At 42.1% G+C, this 14,291-nt stretch overlaps 1 protein-coding gene across 6 annotated transcripts in view; it reads right to left on the bottom strand.

The window, feature by feature from the left end:
* TIAM1 (TIAM Rac1 associated GEF 1) overlaps nucleotides 1–14,291 on the bottom strand; it is a 492,037-nt gene that overhangs the window by 254,835 nt on the left and 222,911 nt on the right. For 4 of the 6 annotated variants that reach the window (XM_055567705.1, XM_055567702.1, XM_055567701.1 and 1 more), the window contains one exon: nucleotides 1,305–1,609. The exons of the other annotated variants lie outside the window; for them this stretch is intronic. The gene's annotated coding sequence lies outside the window, so the exon portion shown is untranslated. The remainder of the gene's footprint in view (nucleotides 1–1,304; nucleotides 1,610–14,291) is intronic. 6 annotated transcript variants of the gene reach the window in all.

The raw sequence follows: 14,291 nt of genomic DNA, 5'->3' as shown, positions 1-14,291 counted from the left end.
TTCAATCTTTCCCAGCATCAGGGTCTTTCCAGATGAGTCAGCTCTTTGCATCAGGTGGCCAAATTATTGGAGTTTCAGCTTCAACATCAGTCCTTCTAGTGAACATTCAGGACTGACTTCCTTTAGGGTGAGCTTACCTGGATCTCCCAAAATTCCTACGTTTTAACACTGGGCTTCCCAGGTGGCGCTAGTGGTAAAGAATTCGCCTGCCAATGCAAGAGACTCAAGAGATACAGGCTTTATCCCCACATTGGGAAGATCCCCTGGAGGAGGACATGGCAACCCACTCCAGTATTTTTGCCTGAAGAACCCCACGGACAGAGGAGCTTGGCAGGTTACGGTCCATAGGGTCGCAAAGAGTCAGACACAACTGAGCAACCGAGCACACAACCCTCGTACCTCAGAATACGACAGAATATGACAGTATTTGGAGATAGAATCTTTAATGAGGTAATTAAGTAAAAATTAGCTCAAACCAGGAAGTCCCTGGCAGTCCAGTGGTTAAAACTCCATGCTTCCCCTGCAGGGGGTATGGGTTCAATCCCTGGTCAGGGAAATAAGATCCCACATACTGTGCTTCACACCAGGAAAAAAAGAGCTCATATGGGTGGGCCCTAATCCAGTAGGACTGGCGTGCTTATAAGAAGAGGAAATTAGGACATAAACCATCACAAAGGGCAAAGCACGTGAGGACAGAGGGAGAAGACATTCATCTACAAGCCCAGCAGAGAGGCCTCAGAAAGAATCAACTCCGCCAGCATCTTGACCTCAGACCGCTTACCTCCAGAACTTAAACAAAAAAGAAGGAGAGAAGAGGAGGGAGAAAAGGAAGAGATGAGTGGCGGGACAGAGGACCCCAACTGCGTACGTCAAGCTGGTTCAGCCCACCCTCCCCACCCCTGATGAAGAGACGCAACAGAACTGGGGGTATAAGCGCTACGAACAGTACAGAGGGGCACAGAGCCTAAAGACCGGAACATCCCTTTTCTACTTCTAGGTGGGTCAGTTAACTGCTAGATTTAAAATCAAGCCACAGGAAGACTTAGTTTCCTAGTCAGCAGAATGGAACTAGATGTACCAGGCAGACAGATTTAAATAGCAGAATACATGTTTTTAAAAAATTCACTAGCTACCCATTTTAAATGGCTTTGTATTCTTTTTCTTTGTGGAGAAATCTCCATAGCAACAAAACCTGAATACCTCGGTATTCAACCCAAGCTTACCCGCCCAGTGAATTTGGCAAGAACGGTTTCTTCTTACTAAAGGCACTAAACAATTAAGGGTAGCTAGAAAATCTGACAGACCTCAGGCATGCTTCTTGGAACCAGGAACAGACAACCAAGAGACATCCTCTTGCTTCTCAACTAAGGTGGCAACGTTCCGATTCCTCATGGTGCAGGAGCAAAAGCGTTGATCGCGGTGCTCCGAACGACCAGCTCACTGTTCACGTCATTCACACATCTCTCCTTGTGCTGGCATTTTCTGTGTCCTTGTGGGCTACTATAGTGTTTTACTTGAAATGACATCTTATTTGGAATCATATGATCAATATAACTTTATCCGTCATTGTCTTTTCTGAACTGCTTCACGGACCACAAATGAAGGGAGCCTAGAGAACAAGATGGATGTCAAGTTCCAAGTAATCAACGTGCTAAACCCCCCAAAGAGGCCACCTATAAATTACCACAGGAAGTTCATCCCAGTTTAGACACTTCATACAAAGATGCATATTAAAAGAATTAACTTTGAAACACTTCTTTCTGCATTCAAACTTAGCATACGTATTACGTTCAAGGAAATGTACCAACCTGACGGTCAGTTGGCAAGAGAAATCCACCAATTATTTTAACTTCATGAAAGATTTTCAGGGAAAACGTGTAAGACATATTAATAACTCCCTACTTTGTATCTCAGGCTCCATTCTTAAAAGACCTTTAATATTTCAAAATAATTGGTTTTAAGCTTTCCAAATAACCTTTCCTAAAAATCCAAGTGAATCGCTTCAGCAGTTTATTACTGTTTGTAGCTCAACAGATTACTCACTTGAGCTGAGCCATACACATACCATTTTTAATTAGCGTGTCACAGTGTGCCTTGATTTCAAATCCAAAATATTCTAATCCAAAGTGATTCTGTAGGCTTCCTATTTGCTGCCAGGAGCTTGAAAAGTTAAAAATAGCAACCAAGTTTTCACATCTCAAGGCAGCACAGAGCATTTCAGGAAAGCATACAGGCTTCAAATAGGTCCACAAAGAGATCCCAAATGCCAGCTATCTGTTGATAAGACCTTAGATCTGATTATCCTCCCCCTACACTCATAAAAAAAAAAAAAAAAAAAGGATGCTGGGTGGACACTGAATAGCATCCTATTGCTAGAAGGAAAACCTTATAAAGCAGGAACTTGTAGTTTAAACTTTTCAGTAGCAGGAGAAAAATAAGGCAAAACTGCTAAAAATACAAGGATATAGACTCTTCAATACTATAAAATGAAGATGCTGGCTTTGAATGCAAATTTTGAACAAATCCGTAAGGATTCAGGCAGCAAACTCCAGAAAATGGGAAACCTGACAGGTCAAAGACTTAAGTCACTTTTTTTTAAGTTTATCTACTAAAGTCTAGCTGCTTGACAATGTTGTATCAGTTTCTATTGTACAGCAAAGTGATTCAGTTATGCACATGTGCCCTATTTTTTTGATTTCCTTCCCATTTAGGTCACTCAGAGACTTAAGTCACTTTAATCCATAACATGAAAGGGACAAAAAGAAAACAAGAGAGAATAAGGGGGAACTTATTGATCACATGACACGTAAGACATTATCCATCAGTGGCAACATAGGGCATGCAATTTGGATCCTGATGTAAAAAGATAGGATGTTCAAAACCTATGAGCCAGGAGGATAAATTTGAAAACTGACTAGATATTGGATAGTGTTAATGAGTTACAGTCGGTATTGGTTTTTCATGTTATCTTTTTTGCAACATATACTGATACATTTACAGGGGAGATGATATGGTGTCTGGGATTTGCATCAGAATAATCCAAGATCTGCATGTGTATGTGTGTGTGTGTGTATGTGTATAGCCATAAATTGCCAATCCTTGAAGCTAGGCAAAACAGTTTGTATGGGGCCCGATATAGTATTCTCTTATGAATGCTTGAAACTGTCAATTAAAAAAAAAATAGTATGTACAAGGAATACTGTGGTCTGAACGCCCAGAAAATGCCTCTGGGTGGCCTGAGGGTGTGTGTGGCCTAAAGACATATTTTGTTTGGATTGTGGGACTGTTTTTTTCAAAAGGATTTTTTTTTCTTTTCCTTTTTGATCCAACATTTGAAAATGAGAAGACTTCAGGATTTCCAACTTCTCTGAAAACACAGGAATGATCTGGCAACCCGGGGCCACAGCAGCAAGGCCTGGAGTGTGGCCCGTGCCGCCCCCGTCTCTCTGGCACTCACAGACCGATAACAGCTTCCCCTGGTCTGCGATCAACTGAGACCGATCCCACGCACAGCTCTCTTCAGAGCCTTGACACAGCACCAACCTGAGGGCCAGGGCCTCCAGAATTTACATGTTCCATCGATCAGCCCAAACCACTCGAGTTCTGTTTTCTGACCAGTAATCAAAAGGCCCTGACAATAACTTCAAGACAAGCGCCAGGAGAGTTTCCGTTTATATTGCACAAAGCCGTGATTGGAAACATATGGACAGTCAGGACGCTGCGAAAGAAAACTCTGGAGTTCTTAGTCGATTGGGTTTGGGGACTGCCCCCCTAGCCAGCTCTGCCGGCCTGCCCTATCGCTGAGGACACAGGCCTGGCTGCCGTCTTGCTCCCCAGGCCCCCAGGAAGGAGTTCCTTACCTCTCCCCTCATTTTACAGCTCAGGGTGCAGCCAACGGAGGGTGAGTCATTCACCCAACTCTTTTCCAAAGGGTCATCAGAGGGAAAGGACGGGGGACAAAAAGGTCCTCGGGAGACACACTCCAGAGCTCCTGGATAACTATTGGTTCCTGCATGTTTTGAGTCCCTTTAAAATATTTTCCCAGTGTGGTATATAGAATGCATAAACAACAGGTCTTATGATATCACACTGTATTCAATATCCTGTCATAACCATACGGGGAAAGAATATGAAAAAGAATGTATGTACGTGTATAATTGGATCCCTTTGCTGTATAGGCAGAAATTAACACCACAGTGGACATCAGCTATACTTCAATAAAAATAAAAAATACTAAAAACAAAAATATATTTCCACGGTGACAATGGAATAAGTACAATGACTCCTTGGGGGGGCAGGGGAGAAACAAAGAAAAGACCTTGAACCTTGAATAGAACCCAAGTTTGAACCACCTGGGTTCTGGCATGCCTGTTTAACCAACCTACGTGGGATGAGTGTTAACAAGATCTCCAAGCAACTGACAGACATTCCTCACTTGTATAGACAGTTGTCTTCTCATCTGGCAACCAAACAAATAAGGTAAGTCCTTCCAACTCTTCAGGTTCTCTGAAGACTCAGATCCCAGATTCTCTGTCACACAGGCTCTCAGATTCATTCACTCCTTGGGCCCAGCTTACCACGCTGAGTCAAAGGCAGCTCCCAAGGCCCAGACACTGACTGGCATATTTTCAGATCCAGCCGTCTATGACCTTGGGTTCTTCCCAAATAAGCTTCCCAGTTCTCAAATTTTGACTAATTCAACTGCTGACATCAAAAGCAAAAAAATCAAAACAACGTGGGGAGATATGTACATGAGCCGTGGCTGTGGTGGACAAGGAACGCTGCCAGCTGTCTAAGGAGGGGGTCTCGTCATCCTCTAGTAATACCTCGTAGGTATTTGTTCACTTTGTTCACCTTCTCATAATTTCCGACATACCTAAAGGTAGCAGCCCTTTGTTCCCCATTGAAAATGTAGGGAACACCATCTGGTGTTGCCATCTGAGGTCAAAAGGCGCCGCAGCGACCACTGGCTGGACTTCCTTAGCATCTGAGCACGAAGACTTGAGGAAATCCTTCAGGACTCACGGTCAGTGGTTCTATGACATTAGTCTGATAAATGCACAGGTTACAACTCATCCTTTGTGCACCACCCCTGTGAGAAAGGTTTGAACTTAACCCAGTGTGAAATATGGAGGTTTAGGGCATTGAACGGGTCATCTACAGCTAACCCCTGCTCGACTGAACTTGAGAGTCACAGAGAGTCATGGAAGAACGTCCACGGCAATTGATCTGGCAAGAAAAGGCAAAAGTCTAAACTGGGACAGAAGCCACAGAGATGAAGAGAAGGGCTGAAGGGAAGAAGGAAAGAGAAGGGGAGGAAAAGGGCTTGAGAAATTAGGTAGCTAGAGACACTACAAACCAAGACAACAGAAAGAGAGAACCAACCTTTACTTTATTCATATAATAAATATTTCTTGAGCACCTCGTTTCTGACAGGTACCGTGCAAAACACTGAAGATACAACAGGGAGCAGAATAGAATAAGTAGGGAATGTAGAAAGAGATGCAGGAGGCTGTCTGGGTTTTTTGGTTTTTTTTTTTTTTTTTGAAAGGGAAAAGTAGAGATGAGGATGCCAGCTCATTCAGAGAGATGTTATGTTTGAGGTGAAGTCAAACAGGCTGAAATAACTTGGGTTAATTAAAGGAAACGATTGACTTTAGACATTCACTACATAAACATGCTTACTGTTATTCTCCGACCTTCTAAAGTAAAAGCCCCATGACTTTCCTGATGGTCCCATAGTTAAAACTTTGCCTCCCAATATAGGAGGTATGAGTTTGACTCCTTGTTAAGATCCCACACACCTCGGGGCCAAAAAAAGATCAAAACATAAAACAGAAGCAAGATTGCAACAAATTCCATAAAGACTTTAAAAATGGTCCATATAAAAAAAAAAAAAATCTTTAAAAAAAATAAAAACCCCTTCTCTGGTGCCATGAACCCCTCTGGTTATTGCCCAACCCCTGCCCGTGAAAGCCATGGTCACAGAAGTAACAGTTCCCTCTGGATGGTCTTTCTCTCCTCACTCTTGCTTAGTCCAAGCCAAGGTCATCAGACACACCCCCAGTGGTCCCTCTGAAGGGTCTTCACCCTTCCCCAACAGCTGCAGAGCACCTGAGACCATCAGGAAAGCCTCTTTACATCAATTCTGCAGCAATTACAGAAAATTCGGTGTGAGCTTCAGGCCCAATCGGATCAGCACTGCGAAGAATACCAACACCAGGAGTAGCATCCCTTCCTCCCCAGATTACACAGTTAGTGTCCCATGAGCAGGGCTGGCTCCCCCAAACCATATGCTGGGTGCTGGTCAGAAGAAGATGGGAAATGAACACTGGGTAGACAATCAAAAACTGTCCACTATAGTGTCCATGCTTTCCCTCCAAAACTGGGACAATTTCTTCTCCAACTTCTCTTAGCTTCCTTTCTCTGTACAATTAGGTATACAGAATATTCTCTATGCATACATCTAAATGCCCACTGGAACCCTCTATTTTTGCCACACTGAAAGCATCTGGGGAACTTTCAGGACCTCACACGTACACTCCATTCCATACGGAGAAGGAAGATATGGACAAGAACAGAGGTGGGGAAAGGATGCTGTGTATCTTGAGACTCCCAAGGACATCCTGATACAGGATCTGCACATCCCAGCATCACTCTGCCTCTGGTAAGAAGCCCATCCTGTCAAAGCACTGCTGGCCAGGAAGGAAAACACCAAGTTCCCAGCAAGGAGAAGACGTTCCCAAAGTTACGGAGGACAATAGCTGACTCCTACAGTGTATTTATTCAACTTAAAGACCAAAGCCACAATGAAACAACTGATCGTTTTGGAAAATACTCATAAAAGAAAAACAACTACTCTTCTCATTAAGCTGTTTTAAATATATTTATGCCCTCCCCCTCCAAGGACTGAAACTGTTTCGAACCATTAAAAATTTTGTTTGGCCTAGGTATAAGTGGGGAGAAGGCAATGGCACCCCACTCCAGTACTCTCGCCTGGAAAATCCCATGGACGGAGGAGCCTGGTAGGCTACAGTCCATGGGGTCGCAAAGAGTCGGTCACAACTGAGCGACTTCACTTTCACTTTTCACTTTCAAGCATTGGAGAAGGAAATGGCAACCCACTCCAGTGTTCTTGCCTGGAGAATCCCAGGGATGGGGGAGCCTGGTGGGCTGCCGTCTATGGGGTCGCATAGAATTGGACACGACTGAAGTGACTTGGTGGCAGGTATAAGTGGCAAGGGAACAAGAAGAAATTTAGCAAGAAAGCCAGAGAAAGGGTGAAATTTCAGGTCTTCAGAAAATCACGGTTTATACTTTAAAACCAGCATAATAAATGTTTTAGTTTTCAACCTTGAACCAGAACTCTATGTTTTCTACACAAGCAAAGAAATGTGCCTGCTTTTGAACCATTAATTTGGGCTCTTTATTATTTATACTCTTTACTATTAATAACATCTTCAGAAACATCCATTTTGGGGTTGAATTTAACCAGCATTTCAGATAAATAAAATATCAAAAGCTCAATATTTAATAGAAAAGTCGACTTCAAATTACCACCAACATATTAAAAGTCATTAAAATAGCATAATCACCTATATCCAGGTAGTTGAGGTGATTGTCTGAAAAATGGATAACATTTGTGTGTGTATATGTACATATCAATATATTACATGTGTGTATGCCCACATAATAAAGAGAAAGAATACAAAAAATGTCACACTATAAGCATGATTGATGTGGGTGGGAATAGACAATTATTTCCCCTTCCTCATATTTTTCTGCTTTTTCAAACTTTCTACCATAATCACTCATAAATATATAAATGAAAAAATAACTCTGTCACATACATGAAGATATATGTTTTTATAACATACATTTATCTCCTTAGATCAAAAAATCCAAGCACTAAATTTCCCAAGTTTCACAAACCCTCTGGCTCCAAATTAACCCACACACTTGGAAAAAAGAAAAGAAAAACTCAGCTTCGTTTCTAAAGTAAACCTGTTCATTGAGAAAAAGAAACGATAGCCCTTTTGTATCAATATTGCTATCTGTATCCTCCAAGCGCCTTTCAATTTCACAGCTGAATGTTAATTATCTATCTCATACACCGGAATGCCACATCCTCCCCTTTGCTTTTTCTAGCTCTCTTGTTCTCTGTTTCCTTAAGTGTGCTTCGCCCACAGAGCTGATACACGAAGCACACTCACACGTGCCTGCAGATACACACCCATGAGCATGCCCGCTCCCGCACCAATCCTCATATACGAATCTGAGTCTCTGATCATCAAGGGGATCACCAAGAGAAGGCTTCTCCCCGAAGCGCAGGGCTCCCTCGGAACGCCAGGTCTTCCTGCAGCCCGTGATGTGCAGGGGAAAGCAAGCCTCCAGCAGCCTCCTCTCTATTTCACCTTTTCACCGGAAAGTCCATACAGTGTTGAAAGCAAATTCCTGATTATGCACCCCGATGAACGCAAACACTGAAGTAGACGCATGCTCAGCTCAAGATATCCCTAACTGCATTTCGCCTAGGCTACCATCAGAATCAGTTAGTGTCCCCCCCCAAACACACATGCAGCAAAAGGAAGATTCAATGACGAGAAGAATTTCTAGGTGATGGAGAATCTGACTGAAATATAAAACAGGTCTCAAATAATGTAGGGAGAAAAAAAAAACAAAACATGTTTCATATTTGCAACCCCGAGTTGTGCGTGTAAAAAACAACATAGGTCCAAGTATGTTTCTCACAGCTACCATCTACATATGACATTTCCATGTGGCCCAGAGTTACTGCCTGAATGCTGACTAACGTCATGATCAAACAGTATCAGAAGTACAGAGGAAATCTAGTACACCATCTACAGACAGAGTTTCCTGAGTGAAAGCAATACAGCCACATCTAGAAAGCACACAATTACAGCCACTCCTTACTTTGTTTCTAAAATTTTTTCTTAGGTGGACTTATAAGCTGCCTCTCTGTAACTCCTATCTGCTGGAGACACCAAACTAAATTTCTATCTTTTGTGTATGCTAATATTTCAAACAGCAGAAGGAAGTAACTCTTGTCTCCTTTTTACTGTTTCCACCAGCAAGGTGTTCTATTACCATTTCGGTTCTGCTTCTCTGACTTCATTTTCTCAGAGTTGTCCTTCCAGTGCTGGTCAAGGAGCAGCTGAGCTGATGAGCAACCATGGGACCACAACATGACATTTCCCTTGGCCCATGATGAGTTCATTCACACTAGCAACCACATCAGCCTTCCCGACACACGCTGTTACAAGTCCCATCTTCCCTGTCCCATCTGTGTACAACAGTGTCTTCTACTTTCTTCTTTCCCCTAAACCCGGGGAAGGACATCACATGTCCTTCAAATGCTTTTATAAATGATTTGTCACAGGTTCTGCCTGTCATCCTGGGCTGCTAAATGTTCAGAGTTCGTATTGAAGACCCCACAGGTCTTCTGTCCAGATGTAATATTCAAGTTCAGAACCTACCAGCAGTCACGTTTTAGCCATGTCAACTCAGGAACAAGACAAAAATACTTTCCAAATAGTACAGTGGTAAAGAATCCACTTGCAAATGCAGAAAACAAAGGAGACATAGGTTTGATCCCTGGGTTGGGAAGATCCCGTGGAGAATGAAATGGGAACCCGCTCCAGTATTCCTGCCTGGAAAATTCCATGGACAGAGGAGCCTGGCGGGCTACAGTCCATGGGGTTGCAAAGAGCTGGAGTCAGCTGAACACACACACACACACACACACACACACACACACACACACACACACGAGAGAAAAAAGACACAGAGTAGCAAAAACAAGAGAAACCAAGTGGGCCAGGGAGTCTAGACTCCTAACGACCTTTGCAATGGATATAATCCCTAGACATATGCATAACCTCCCAATAGTCTAGGAGGTACTCTGTGTCTTCATAAAAAACACCATTCTCCTTAAGAAACCAACACAAAACAAACTTATGTAATCTTGAGTTGATTTCTGTTACTTACAAACATGAGGCCTAGCTAACAAAGGGGCTTCCCTGGTGGCTCAGACAGTAAAGAATCTGCCTGAAATGTGGGAGACCCGGGTTCAATCCCTGGGTTGGGAAGATCCCCAGGAGGAGGGCATGGCAACCCACTCCAGTGTTCTTGCCTAGAGAATCCCCATGGACAGAGGAGCCTGGCGGACTACAGTCCATGGGGTCGCAAAGAGTCAGACATGATTGAGCAACTAAGCACAGAATGGCACAGCTAACAAAGAAACTGTATTCTCATACAACAAGTGAGCGTCCCATGTAAGTTACCATGCCAGGTATTTTTCAGGTATTGAGCAACTTGTGGTATAAACTACAGACATCCTCCCAGTACGGTGATGATTCATTAAGGAATATTTTAGCGTGTTCCAAGCAGCTTCAAATCCAGCCCACATGTATCCCATGCTATACCCAGAACACCTGAACTTTTAACCCTCACGGCTTTTTAACTGTTTTATTCTCAACTTCAGTTGGCTTCTGCTAGTCCGTGAGACTTATCCTTCTCCCACACATGGTTTCATCCATACAACCTGGCTACTAGGTTGAGGGTAAATGAAGTAATGAATAATTTCTGTTTCCAAAACACCATGCCATACCCTTGGCCTAAGAATCACCCAAAGCTGGACTTCAGACAAGTTAGATGCAACTCTAGATGTAAATCTAAATTAATAATAATAAAGGAGACAAGAAAAATGTCAACCCCAGCACAGGTGTGACTTACTTTAAGAAGAATACACACACACAAATCTACATTTAAAAGTCTGTTTCACATGAAAAGATGCACACTCAGCATTAGCTGTTAAGGGAGCAAAAATCAAAACCACAATAAGATATCACTTCACACCCTCGAGAATGCCTGCAGTTAAAAATGTAGATAATAGTAAGTGTTAGCAAGGTTGTAAAGAAGCTTCATATGTCGTTGATGGAAATGGAAAGTGGTTCAGCTGCTTTGGAAAATAGTCTGGTAGTTCCTAAAAACAGTGAAAGAGTTATCATCATTGTTGTTGTTCAGTCACTAAGTCCTGTCGGACTCCTTGTGACTCCATGGACTGCGGCACGCCAGGCTTCCCTGTCCTTCACTATCTCCTGGAGTTTGCTCAGATTCATGTACATTGAGCTGGTGATGCCCTCCAACCATCTCATCCTCTGCTGTCCCCTTCTCCTTTTGCCCTCAATCTTTCCCACTATCAGGGTCTTTTCCAATGAGTCAGCTCTTCACATCAGGTGGCCAAAGTATTGGAGCATCAGCATCAATCCTTTAAATGAACAGTCAGTGTTGACTTCATTTACGATTGACTGGTTCAATCTCCTTGCTCTCCAAGGGACTCTCAAGAGTCTTCTCCAGCACCACAGTTAGAAAGCATTAATTCTTTGGCACTCAGACTTCTTTGTGGTCCAGCTCTCATATCCATACATGACTACTGGAAAAACCATAGCTTTGACTATACTGACCTTTGTCAGCAAAATGAAGTCTCTGCTTTTTAATATGCTGTCAGTAAATGATAACATATGTCCTCATAAAAGCTTGTACATGAATGTGTCACACCAGCTAAAGAGCAGAAATAACCCAAGTGTCCATCAGCTAATGAATGGATAAATAAAACATGAGAGTCCATACAATGTGATATTATTTGGCAATAAAAAGAAATGAAGTGCTGATACATGCCACAACATGCATGAAACTTGAAAACATTATGCTAAGTGAAAGAAGCCAGACACAAAAGACCGTACATTATATGATTCCATTTATTCGAAATGTCCAGAACAGGCAAATCTGGAGACAAATTAGGTTAATGGCTGCCTGGGGCTGGAGACGGGTTGGGAGTGCTGGGGGGAAGTGAGGAGCAACTGGTAATGGTACAGAGTTTCTTTTGTTCTAAAAATGACTGTGGGGATGGTTGTAAAACTCTGTGAATATACTGAACGCTATTGAAGTGTACACTTTAAATGGATCAATTGTACAGTATGTAAATTACAGCTCACTAAAGGTGTTTAAAAGAAAAAGTCCATTAGAAGGTAATCCACCATTACCAGTCAAGATATAAAGAAAAGGAATGTACTTGGTGCCATAGCGTTTCTAGCTCATTAAAATGGTCCAGATTCTAAAATTAACATATACACTGTTTTCATAAAACAGACTATCCATTAAATTCAAAACGTCTCGCATTACATCAGATTGGGTAGGAACAGGGGCTTTGGAATCAGAACTAGTGTGTCTCTCAACTCCACCATCACTCAGAAGCTCATTGACCTTCAGTGCTCCACTTAACCCCCCCAAGCCACAGTTTCCCTACATGTAAAGGAAGGAAAGTAATAGTGCCTGTCCCACTGGGTTATTGTGAAAGATAAAGAAATAACGCATATAAATTTCTAAGCAAGGAACTGGCATACATTGCCACTCTAAAACTAGCTGTATAAATACACAAATACAAAAAACTAACAACAAAACCCACAAGCTCTTATGCGCCACGTGTCAAGCCTTTCAAGGGGACAAAGATAACATAGTCCCCTTCTTCGATTATGATACCAAGCAGACCAATAAAACTCTATGAGATGAGATTTGTGCAGGAGACATTTAAACTAGGTAAGTGCAAACTCCTGACTCAGAGATTAAAAGGGAGGAAGGAAAAGAACAAAATGGTAAGCATCTCTCACAGGCAACGCTTTTGTGAGCTCGAACACAAACAGCGGAGACCCGCACGGCTGGAAGCCTCAGCGCTCATCAGTAAACTATGTGTCCGTGTGCAGAGCCACAAGCAAGCATGAAAGCCGCTGCCTGAAAGCACAAACCACACAGAGCGTGACTGTGCAGGCTCACACCCGTCGAGTGCCAACCTAACAGCAGGAGGAGACGAACAGCAGAAAGATTGACTATATATGTTGACAAAGTCACATTGGTGAATCAAATACATAAAATTTCCAATCTCAACGTTTCTGACCACTAGCTATCAGGCTGGTCTGTATCTCATTAAAGAAAGTTTAAAAAGAAAATATATTGTCACAAAGTTTAACAGCTTCCTGACAGCTCTGTGACTTCTTTTTTCTCAAATACAATATAACTCCGAAGGGTAGCCAATGAAAAGAATGTAGTACACAGAATGACACAGACTTGAAGTATCTTTTTATGCTATATAAAACAAATCTTTAAAAACTGGCAGTCCATTGATGATACTTAAGGTAAGTCACTTCAGTCGTGTCCAACTCTGTGCGACCCCATAGATGGAAGCCCACCAGGCTCCCCCGTCCCTGGGATTCTCCAGACAAGAACACTGAAGTGGGTTGCCATTTCCTTCTCCAATGCCTGAAAGTGAAAAGTGAAAGTGAAGTCACTCAGTCGTGTTCGACTCTTAGCATCCCCACGGACTGCAGCCTACCAGGCTCCTCTGTCCATGGGATTTTCCAGGCAAGAGTACTGGAGTGGGGTGCCATTGCCTTCTCCAATGATACTTAAAATGAGATAATAAAAATTAAGGTATCTCCCTATGAGTTCACGGGTGACTTCCACCTAATATTTAAAGAATTAATCTTAACTCATCCCAAACTTTCAAAATATTGAAGAGGAGGAAACACTTTCAAACTCATGAGACCAAAATTACCCTGATACCAAAGTCAGAAAAGGACACTACAAGAGAATTACAGACCAATATCCCTGATGAAATGGACACAAAAGTCATCATCAAAATACTAGCAAACCAAATTCAATAGCACATTAAAAGGTTCAAAAAACATAATCATGTAGAATTTATCCCTGGATGCAAGTACAATTCAACATATGCATATATGTGATATACCACAGTAACAGAATGAAGGGGAAAAAACTTACAATCATCCCAACAGATGAAGGAAAAACATTTGACAAAATTCAACATCACTTCATGATAAAAACACTCAATGATTTAGGTATAGAAGGATATCTGACAAGCCTTCAGCTAACATCATTTTCAGCAGTGAGAAACTGAAAGCTTTTCCTCTAAGACCATGAACAAGACAAAGACGCCCGCTCTTACCAACTCTATTCAACATATTACTGGAAATCGCACACAAAGCAATTAGGGAAGAAAAAGAAATAAAAAGTATCCAAATCAGAAGGGAAGCAGCTAAATTGGATCTGCAGATGAAATGATCTTATGTACAGAAAACTCTAAAAACTCAACAAAAACAAAAAATTGTTAGAACGACACACATAAAAATCAGTTGCATTTCTATAAACTAACAATAAGCTATCCAAACTAGAAAGTAAGAAGAAAACAATCCCAT

Source organism: Bubalus kerabau, chromosome 2, assembly GCF_029407905.1.
Source record: "Bubalus kerabau isolate K-KA32 ecotype Philippines breed swamp buffalo chromosome 2, PCC_UOA_SB_1v2, whole genome shotgun sequence".
NCBI lineage: Eukaryota > Metazoa > Chordata > Mammalia > Artiodactyla > Bovidae > Bubalus > Bubalus kerabau.
Note: the sequence above shows the minus strand (reverse complement) of the source record. Positions and strands in the feature narration are given on the sequence as shown.